Raw genomic sequence first — 10,666 nt, forward strand, 5'->3', positions numbered from 1 at the left:
TGCCTCTGCTGGTGGTTTGTGAGTGAGCCTAGGATAGGGGTAAGCTTTCTATTTATTCTCTTTTGTTATCATAGTCTGCTTTGCCTAACTCTCTTGTTTGTTTTGAGATTATATCATCCTAATATTCTTTGATTATATAGCTTGTTCAGCCTGAAGAAGACTGTAGGGTGATCTCATTGCAGCCTTCCAACTTCTAAAGGGAGATTATAAGCAGGAGAGAAATTAACTTTTTATGAGGGTAGATAGTAGTAATACAAGGGAGGATGATTTTTAATCAGGGAGGAGATTAAGATTAGATGTCAGGGGGATCTTTGCTACTGCGAGAGTGGTGAGGTGCAGGATCAGGTTGCCCAGAGAAGCTGTGGGTGCTCGAGCCCCGAAGGTGTTCAGGGCCAGGTTGGATGGGGCCCTGGGCAATTTGATCTAGTACTTGCTCTAGTGGTTGGCAACCCTGCCAGTGGTAGGGGGTTTGAAACTTGATGATCCTAGAGGTCCCTCCCGACCCAAGCTGTTCCATGGTTCTGTGATAGGAGGATCTTTCCAGTGTGTGAGGTGTATAGAATCACAGAATGGCTTGGGTTGAAAAGGAGCATAATGATCATCTAGTTTCAACCCCTTCTATGTGCAGGGTCACCAACAACTAGACCAGAGCCACATCCAGCCTGGCCTTGAACACCTCCAGGGATGGGGCATCCACAACCTCCTTGGGCAACCTGTTCCAGTACATCACCACCCTCTGTGCGAAAAACTTCCTCCTAATATCTGACCTAAACCTCTGCTCTCTTAGTTTAAAACCATTCCCCTTGGCCTATTGCTATCCACTCTCGTAAACAGTTGTACCCTCTCCTGATTATACACTCCCTTCATGTACTGGAAGGCCACAGTGAGGTCTCTCTGGAGTCTTTTCTTCCCCAAGCTAAACAATCCCAGTTCCCTGAACCTTTCTTCATAGGAGAGGTGCTCCAGCCCTCTGATCATCTTAGTTGCCCTCCTCTGGACCAGCTCCAAGAGTTCCACATCTTTCTTGTGCTGGGATATAAATGTTGTACAAATGTTACCCAATCCTTTACTGTACAGCAAAGAATCTAGAGTGTAGTGTTTAGAGAAAAGCATTCAATTGGTGTTAGAAGCACGGCTACTGTTGCCTGTTGAGAGATGAAACAAATTCGATCTGAGACTTCAGCATGAAATGAGCCAATGACTTTACATGACACGACAACTGAAAAGGTTTATTATTGAATCATTTTATTTCCAGAAGAATGGAATGAATAAGTAGTTAAATATGCAAACAAAGAGGTATGAGTACTAAAAAGGTTAATCTCTGATAGGTGCTATTCATGCAACTAATCACCTATGAGCTACAGCTTAGGGACATGTAGTTAGGGGCTTCTGTCCCACTGTCTGCAGTGGGTCTCGCACTATGGGGCCATCCCATGGCCTGCATCTGCCCAGTGCTGGCTGCGGGTGCACATTGGGCAGTGCGGGGCTGCACAGGGCTGTCAGTCAGGTGGCATCATCATGGCTGCTGTCATCATGGCCATTGCAAAGCAGGAGCCAAGGAAATTTAAGGCAGCCCAGGGAACCTGCCGCTGTGGTGTTTCTAGGGGCTGCAGGAGCTCCTGCTGAGGACAGCCAGGTGTGAAAGAGGGGAGCAGGAATGGCTGAGTGCCCTGTAGTGGAGGAACACAAGTGGCACCCAGCATCTGGATGCTGCTCAGGGGCAGCATGGAGCAGGACAGAGCCTGGCACTGTTCCAGTGCTGGTGCTGCAGCAGAGCCTGGCAGGATGTGAGCAGCACTTCCTCAGGCTTGAAGGGTGTCATTCTTAGGGTGCTTGGCTGGCAAGGGCCCCATGGGTGCTGCTGCCTGCGTGCATTCTGGCTCTGCTGCCTGCAGGCTCCTCTGGCCCAGCAGCCACTCCCTGCATGGGTTAGGCATCTGGCCTGCTCCTCTGGGGGCTCTCATTCAGAGCCTCCTGTAGGGCAGGGGTAGGGGCAGCCATGTCTCTTCTCTTGTGGGCTACTCTCCGTTTGCAGTGTCCCAGCAGCTGCGGGTAATCTCTTCTGAAGTGTGGGCTGGAGTACAGGAGTAACCAAAAAATATAAGGGAGAAGAGTTAGGTGCTGTCAGCGTGCAACTGAAGGATAAGCATGATACAGAAAATAGAACTTCTAATGGCACAGGACAAATATAGGTATTAACAAGGCTGATGGGTGTCTCAGTTTCAGCTGGGATGGAACTGTATTCTTCAGAGCGCTGGTATGATGCTATGGTTTGGTTCAGGGAGTAAAACAATGTTGACAGCACACCAATGTCTGCTAAGTTGCTGCTAAGCAGTGCTGGACAGAAGCCAAGGCCATTCTGAGCAAAGGGCTCAGGGAACTGGGAGGGAACAGATAGGACAGTTGATGTAAATTGACCAAAGGGATATTCCATGCCATATGACATCATACAGAAGAACTTCTGAAGAAGGTGCTAAGCCTCAGTTGTGGGCTAGTGAGCAATTTCTCATTCACCTCTTGTTACGTATATTATTCGTATGTATGTATATATACATACATATAGACACATCTTTTATTATTTTCCTTTATCTTAATAGTTTTATCTCAACCCACGAGTAAACCACCAGGAAGGGGGAAACTGAGTGAAGGACTGTGTGGTGCTGAGCCATCTGCAGGGCATAACCACACCAATAAATCAATTTAATCCTACGGCTTAGGGTGACTAAGAGAAGAAATTTTACAAATGCATGGAAATAAGTGAGTTTGTCACATTCTGATTTATTTACTTTTCCATTCCATGGGTTCAAATTTGGGTATAGCCCAAATATGTTTTATTTCTACTAGTACTACTCAGCAGTGCTACTTCTAAAATACCTGAAGCATGTAGAGAAAGAAATTAAGATGAGACTGTTGTCATCCTCACCTCCTCTATGACCTAAGCTGATTTTAATGGAACCTCCTTCTCTCCGAGTTCTGCAAGAGCTGGTTAGTATGGGGAACAATTTAGGTACTTACCTTCCTATGGGCAGCAAATGCTTCTTCCTCGGCCAGTAATTGAGGAAGAAAAGATCTTTCCAAGTGCTGTGGCACTTTGGTGAAGCCATACAGGTTAAGCTGGCGAACAAAGCTCTTCATGCAGGTACTCTCAAAGGCTCTCGCAGGTGCTTCCCTTGCCAGAACTTCCAACTTGAACATTTCTTTCTGGATTACAGTGCAGTTTCCTCTGTGACCCCACTGAATGCTCTTCACTTGGTCACTTCCCACCAGTACCCAGAGTTTCTGTGGGAAGCTGAGGGATGAGAAAACCCTGGCTAAGCCAATGCTTTCTTCAGATGGACTGCGAGGTAAACCTTTGGTTTCCTCTTCTGGAAACATCGGTGAGTCCTGTTCTTCCTGTATTGATGTTCCAGCAGCGTGGCCAGCTGCTGCTTGGTTGTGTCCTGTAGGGTCAGTAAAAATGGAGCCTACAGGAGTCTTGATCAGCTCCTCAGGATCAGCAGCAGAAGCTGTTTCTGCTGCAGACAACTCCATTTCAGTATCTCCTGTTTCACTTTGTCCAAAGCTTGCACCTGCAGCCATTTGTGCAGTGAGCCAGTATTCTCCCTGCCTGCTGGCAAGGGAAATCCACCGGCACTGCCTGGGTGTTCTGGTGGGAGATGCTCAGATATCACTTTGGTGCCTTGTGTCATCACAGTGACACCAGCGTGTGCTGCCCAAGGCTGGACTGGTTGGAGCTGCCCAAACTGATGTCACTGAGTCGCACTTGTTGCTGGTTCTGCCCTGAGCCATGGCTGTTTGAACTTGAGAGGGAAATAAAGCTGTGTTGTAAGGAGACCATCCCTCACCAAGGCCTTGCTTCCCTTTCCTGTGTGCTCCTGTGAGTAGCTCCCTGCTGGCCTCCTGGGTCCCTCTGCTTCTGGAGATGGTCTGGAAATCAGTTTCCCAAGCACTAGTAACAGAAGACAGTAGCAGCCTCTTCCCAGTTTGTGGCCACTTCTTGCCAATGCTGAGTGATTTCCATAGCAGAGCTTGTCCAAGAGAGTAGCTGTGTGCCCAGGTGATGCTCTGCAATGTCAGCAGTGGTGCAGAGACTGCTCTGTAGGCCCAACTTGAACAAAGACACTAAATGCACTTTGCTGATGGTGTAAACTGGAAGCGTGCAACACCTCCATGGTTTATTTCCTTTTATTTTGGTATTTTAGAGATAGAGAAGGCAAGCCAACAAAATCAGGGATGTTCTCTAAGTATTTAAAATCACACCCATCTGTACAGGATTAAGTGCTGTATCATTCCGATTCTTTGACTTTACAGAGAAGAATCTAGTTTTCCTTCTTAGAATCCACTGATAGAATGAGGGACAATGGGCACAAACTGAAACACAGGATGTATGACTGAAACCAAACAGTGGTTGAGCACTGAAACATTGGAATAGGTTGTCCAGATAGGTTGTGGAGTCTCAATATTTGGTCAAGGCAATGCTGCCCCAAGCAATCTGCTCCAGATAACTCTGCTTTCTGCAGGGTATTCGGATTAGATAATCTCCAGCCTTTCTGTTATTCTGTGACTAGATGGACCCTGCCTCAAGGCCTGAAGAGTTCCAGCAATTGAAAAGGCTGAGAATAGGTGTAGATGCTTTCCAAATAGCTTTCCCAGCATTGACATCTTAAGAATCAGTCTGTGGTTCTGCAGTGCTTTGAAGGATTTGGAAGATCTGGGGAGGGGAGAGTTGGTCTGGGGAGCTATGGAGGATCATTAGACTCAGTATGTGTTGCAGGCAATTGAGTAGAAACTACAGTAAACCTAAAACTTACTGCTTTTATGAGCAAAGGGGGCATTTTATGAACATGTGAACATGCCTTCTGGTAGGTAGGGGCAGTGGAGAAATCTATCAGAAAAGGAGAGCAGCAGTGGAATTTCAAGCATTCATCTCTTTGGAGCTTCAAGAAATCCTTAGGAACGCTTGTGTGGTGCACATAATGGAAAAAGAAGAGTGAAGGGACAAGGCTAGAGATTACACCACAGGCTTTGCTGGCTCAGCTGTACTTTCACTTCTGCGCTGCCATGCATGGAAAATATGAAGAAATATTCTGAGGAGCAATGAAATCCTGTAATGAGATCTAACTGCTCTGGGCTTCTGGGAAGCTCCCAAACCTGAAATAAACTGAATGCTTTTAGCTGAACAGAGTTGGTTTCAACAGCTGTAGAACCTCTTGACTTGCTCTGTGTAACATTTTAAAGTATGTAAATAAATCATTTCAGCCGGTGCTATAGGGCATATTTTAGAGAAGCTTAGGACCAGATTTCCAGGCCGTAAAAGTAATTATGGCTAATGAAGTTATGGGATATAAATAAAATAAAAGGGAAAATAAAAATATTTCAGAAACTGCAGGTATTTTAATCTCTACTCAGCTCTTGCTTGCCATAGGCACTTTATTTCAAACAATCTTTTCATCTTTTCTACTGCTTTTACATTCCACAGCAATAAGGTGGCTTTTCTAGTCTCCTTCAGAAAAAAAACAAACAAAAAGAACCACAAGTTGCTCAGAGCACTACTTCTACCAGCAAACTCAAATTTACACACACACACACACTTTTCCTCATGTCTAGAAACATGTATCATATGACTAAATCACTCAGGCACCTGTATTTAAATTCAGATAAATGGTCATGTCATTTGTGTCGGGAGTGTGTCTGTCTAGCTTTTCTTAGCCACATGTATTTGCTTTATTTAGAAGAATTCTTCCATAGAAGTATCTCCATCAAATGTTAAGCTGTCTGTGAAAGATCAGGCTTAAAAAAACAAAAAACAAAAACAAAAAAAAACCCAGGATGCTCAAAAGTACAACTTAACACCCATGTCTTGTAATTCTTATTTAAGACTGAATACTGAATATCAACATCTATATACACTAACTCAGTATGGTTCTGAAAAAGGATCAACTACTAATGGGATGGTCCTCTGTGTATGTCTGAGTTTCTCTGACATTACTCTGTACTTGCTGTTTCTTCACTATGCAGAAATCCCACTGCACTTGTCCTGCCTCAGCTCCGAAATGGAGCTGGCAATTCTGTAGGACTAACAATAGCACATGAATGTTCCCGCATGGTGAATGTAAACAGAGCAAGCCTGTGCCTTTCTTCTCTGAATTTTTTCTTGCCACACCTCATCAAGATAAAGGCACAATAGCTCTTAAGTTTTAAAATCTAATGCTTTCATTATTAGGCCTAGTAGAAATGCAAATGCCTGCAAGAAGGGAGAGGCAGTCCTGGTGTAATGTTGTAGTTGAAATGGATTCTTTGAAATTATATCAATAAGTATACCAAGCTGATAATTCCTCTGTGACAAATTTTAGTGGGACCATCACTATTTTGTTATTGTTTCTTGAATGGATATTGCCTGTACTAAGTCATTTTGGTTTCAGGATCAAGAAAGAGCAACAAATGTGACAGAAGCCAAAGGAACGTAGCTGTGCTGTGCGCCTTGCATGCTTGAGTTTGGCTGAGATGTGTAAAGACAAAAGGCAGCAGAGGTCAAATCAAGTTCCAACTAAGGCTCATCAACTGATTTACACTAATTATATGCTCTGTTTCTCATACCATTAAGTCATGCAATGAACATAAACCGAGTTACAAAGCTGTTACTGGAGACTGACGTCTCACTACCCTGTATGGAAGGCATTTTAGGAAAACTTTTTTCTTGCTCTCTATACATTCACTGTCCTTTGTAGAGTGGGAGATGATCTGGCTACAGCTTCTGTAGGCAGTAAGGCATTCTTAGGTTTCTGGCTTCAGGCCTGGGTTAGGAGAGAAATGGCCTATAGCTTAGGTGCTCACTGAGCACCCTATGAGAAAGCTTAGAACAAGTGCCATCTGATTTTGGCATTTCCTCCTTTATTATTTTCTACTCTTACAAAATGCTGTCATGTATGTTTTCATATTTTGTTTCCTTGTGTTTTTCTCATTTACAGTAAAGTTATCCTTTCTAATTATCTTCTTAAGAAATTCACCAGGGAACTTGCTTAATTTCAAAGATTGTTAAAGCATCACATTATCCCCTCTTGCTTTCAGAACCCCATATGCTGACAAAGTGAAAGTGCCTCTATCAAAATATAATGAGATGGCCCAGGTGCTTCATTTCTGCATCTCGTTTGCATTGCTGTTGTCCTGCATTTTCAGAAACAAGGCAGCAGCTGTAGCTCAAGGCGTATACAGGCTCCTGAAAGATTTGCTTAAAAGTGTTGGACTTTCTTCGGAGAACCTGCTAGAAACACACAGCACGTGCTGGGGTAGGTACATGAGAACACTTTTGCAAGGCCTTTGCTTAATGAGGGATTTAAACCTATACTGTAATTTCAGCAGCTCAGTGCAAAACGTGACATAGCCCTCCCTATATCCTGAGGGCCTGGTGGCAGTACATTGGTGGTAGACTGCCTCTTAACCCTACCAGCCCCACTTGTGCTGCACACTGAGAGCACGTCGACTTCCAGGCAAGAAAAAGAAACATCTCCATGAATACATTCCCCTCAGGTCAGTTCCTCATAACAATGCTCTCTGCATTTGTTTAACTATTCAAGAGTCCTAACCAGCAGAGAGTAACAAAGCTACAAAGATTCTTGAATTCTCTTGCACAAACAGCTTGCAGGCCTGAAATAACTGCTTTTGGAGCAGGCCAAGGTGAAGGCAAGGGAGAAGCAGCAAAAGCTGCTCTAGATTTAACTTGGCTTTGGGCATTGTTGCGTGCATCCTGAGGCCTTGTGCTTTTTTCACAGAGCAATTTGAGGAACCAGGGGTGTGTTGGTCACAGTGGGAGGCGGTGCGTCCTGGTCAGTGCCCTCAGGCGGCCAAGGAAAGGCAGCTGGTGTGATTTTGCTGCTGGTGCCCTCCAGCTGAAGCACTTGGAGTTGCTGAGGGGTATCCCTGCCTGTGCCCTGGGCTTACATCTAGAAGGGGCGGATCAGGCCTTGTCACCCTATGATCCCATGCTATCTCAGCAGCATGGGTTGGAATACAAAGTAGGGGAAGCGACAAATGTTTTCTCTGGTTTTATATTACCAACAAAGCTGTAAGAGGTAAGATTTGGTAATGACAAATCCAGGCAGTGACTAATCAGTCTGTTGGCAGTAGAAGAGCAAAGCAGTGCCGACTGTGAACAAACACACCAGCAAACACACCCTGCATGGCAGGCATGCCCAACCTGCAGCCCGCAGGCTACATGCATCCTGACGCAGCTCACACTGTGATTGCCCCACTGAGAAGCCTGGCCCAGCCTAGAGAGCGCATCCATTGCTGAAACTCTCTGAAAGGAGGTTGGGGTCAGCCTCTTTTTCAGTCTAAGTAGCGATAAGACAAGAGGAAATGGCCTCAAGTTGTGCGAGGGGAGGTTGTCGTTGGATATTAGGAAAAAATTCTTCTCAGAGTGATCAGATGTTGGAACAGGCTGCCCAGGGAGGTGGTGAGGTGGTGGGGTCGCCATCCCTGGAGGTGTTCAAGAAAAGTGTAGATGTGTAATCTTAAAGATCTTTTCTATCTTTAATCGTTCTATAGTGCTATGATTCTATTTTGCTGTGTTTTTATTTGATGTATCATCAATCTAGCTTTTGAATACTTTTGAATACATGGGTGTTTGAGTTTTTGGCTTGCCTGGGCCAAGTTGAATGAATACGAATTGTCTTGGGCTGCAAAGGTTGCTCCAAAAGTAATGCCTCCTATTTATTTCCATGGAAACTACAACTGATACTAAGAGCACAATAACACTGCTTCACGGAGCAAATTCTCAGCTACATAACACTATTTTTCAATATTGCCTCTGCCATTAATATGTATTTTCACCAGCAATGAACAAGAGCCTGCCCCTGCTCACCACCTCACTGTGCTCACATTCTCTGTTTGATCGCCATAGATGTTCACCAAGTGTTGGTAAATGCCAATGGGTGCCATTTTTTTTCTGCACAGAGTGACACACCTTTGCTTCTTTGGCACTTCCATGGCAGACGCCACTTTGTCAGGCTGCAGATCTGTACCATCTGTCACATGGCAACAAAATGCAATGGAATATTGGTGGGAAGATTCAGCTTCTACTGCCATTCTGCCAACTGACAATGTAAGCCAACATAATAAAACAGAAGACATTGCTTTTGGAGCATTCCTCATAAATGTATAATAAAGTTAATGTATAGAGGTAACAAAAATCATTTTAATATTTAATATTTTTTCTTTAAACAAACAAAAAGTAACAAAAACAAAGAACTAGTGAGATATTTAGTGAGTGGAGAGCCACTGGTGAGGCCACCTTGTGTCCTACTGCACGTGGGTCTTATCCCAACAATCCCACGTTTGTTGGGAAGGATCAGTCAGGATCACAGAACAGGCAGTGCCTCCTTCTTTTTCAGAAGTGGTTCAGAGAACTCCCAACACCACAAGGAGGAGATTCTTCCTACACCTGGGGATATGTCAGCTGCAGTGCTGTTGGAGCCTATCGTTCCTTTTGCTGCATGGTCAGGGAGCACGTGATCTCTTTGCCAGCTTTCCCAGGGGCCATTCTCATAAGGATTATTGTGATCTGGCAATTGAAATCCTACGCTGACTCTTATTCCTGTTTCTAGAGATGTGGCATCCACCTGTGCGGTAGTGCAGCTTCTCTCCTTCCTTCAGCCCAGAGCTGGGCTCGTCACATCCCTGCCCTCTAGAGAGAACAGCCTGCTTGTGCTAGCAGAGAATGAGCTTTGGCACACAGGCACCCCGTGGTCACCCTTCTCAGACACCAGTGAATGCCTGCGTGCATGAGGTCACTGTGCTTCTTGTTTGCACTTTTCTCCTTGCAACACACTGGGCAGAACCAAATTCTCATTCCATGTCTCTGCTTTGATTGCTGGCTGCTCTCTCTCCTCTCTCCTTGAGCATAGCATGTGTATTTGCCAGTAGATCATCCACTTGCACATTCTTTCCTATTATTTTCTGCTTACTTACAAATCTAGTTAGCTTTATTTGTTAAACCTGCTAATTGCCAAGACACCAGATGTATCAACTCTTACGAGGAAAACAAAAGAAAGTAATGTCCTTATTTACATCTTTAGTTTACTTTCTATTATGAAAACAACTTCTGTGGTTCTGTAGTATAAAGTCAGTTTCCCTGTGAGCATCTGACCCCCTCTGGCTAAGAGCTGTCTGTACTGGTTATGCTTAGGTTTAGGCTTAGGCTTGGAGGTGTCAGAGATTGCACAGAAGTCATAATTTGAGAATGATGCAGATCTAATTACTTTGTCAGTGTAAACTGAAAATGTAACAATTATTCTTTGACATTACCTTACAGAATTTGTGCAATTTATTTGTTGCCTTTTATTACTACTACTTGAGCTATTGTTGAGACCTGATGATGCTCTGTAGCAATTTCCCAGCAGTGTACGCTCTTTCCTATTAGGATGGATTTACAAGTTTCAGAGGATTCTGAATACTGTTACACCTCAAAAAATAGAAGATTGCAGAAACTGGGGGTGGCTGTTTTTGACTCCATGTAAGCTGGCTTTATACGTATCTCTTGTAGCATAATCTTATCATCCAATTATAACATCATCTGTTTTTGTTTGTTTGCTTGCTTTGTTTTTTTTTTTTGGTGTCTGTGGTTTTTCTGTCAAAGAAAATACCGTAAAGCATTTACTGCAGGGCACTC

The 10,666-nt window shown here is 44.2% G+C and overlaps 1 long non-coding RNA gene and 1 pseudogene across 1 annotated transcript; one reads left to right on the top strand and one right to left on the bottom strand.

The window, feature by feature from the left end:
- Positions 1–10,285, top strand: LOC128084523 (uncharacterized). The gene is made up of 2 exons (XR_008208571.1): positions 1–39; positions 9,603–10,285. It is a non-coding gene; the product is annotated as an uncharacterized LOC128084523 (long non-coding RNA).
- Positions 1,322–3,560, bottom strand: LOC128084517 (heat shock transcription factor, X-linked-like; annotated as a pseudogene).
- Positions 10,286–10,666: the final 381 nt, after the last annotated feature.

This window comes from Tympanuchus pallidicinctus, unplaced genomic scaffold (assembly GCF_026119805.1).
Source record: "Tympanuchus pallidicinctus isolate F22 unplaced genomic scaffold, pur_lepc_1.0 scaffold27, whole genome shotgun sequence".
Lineage (NCBI taxonomy): Eukaryota > Metazoa > Chordata > Aves > Galliformes > Phasianidae > Tympanuchus > Tympanuchus pallidicinctus.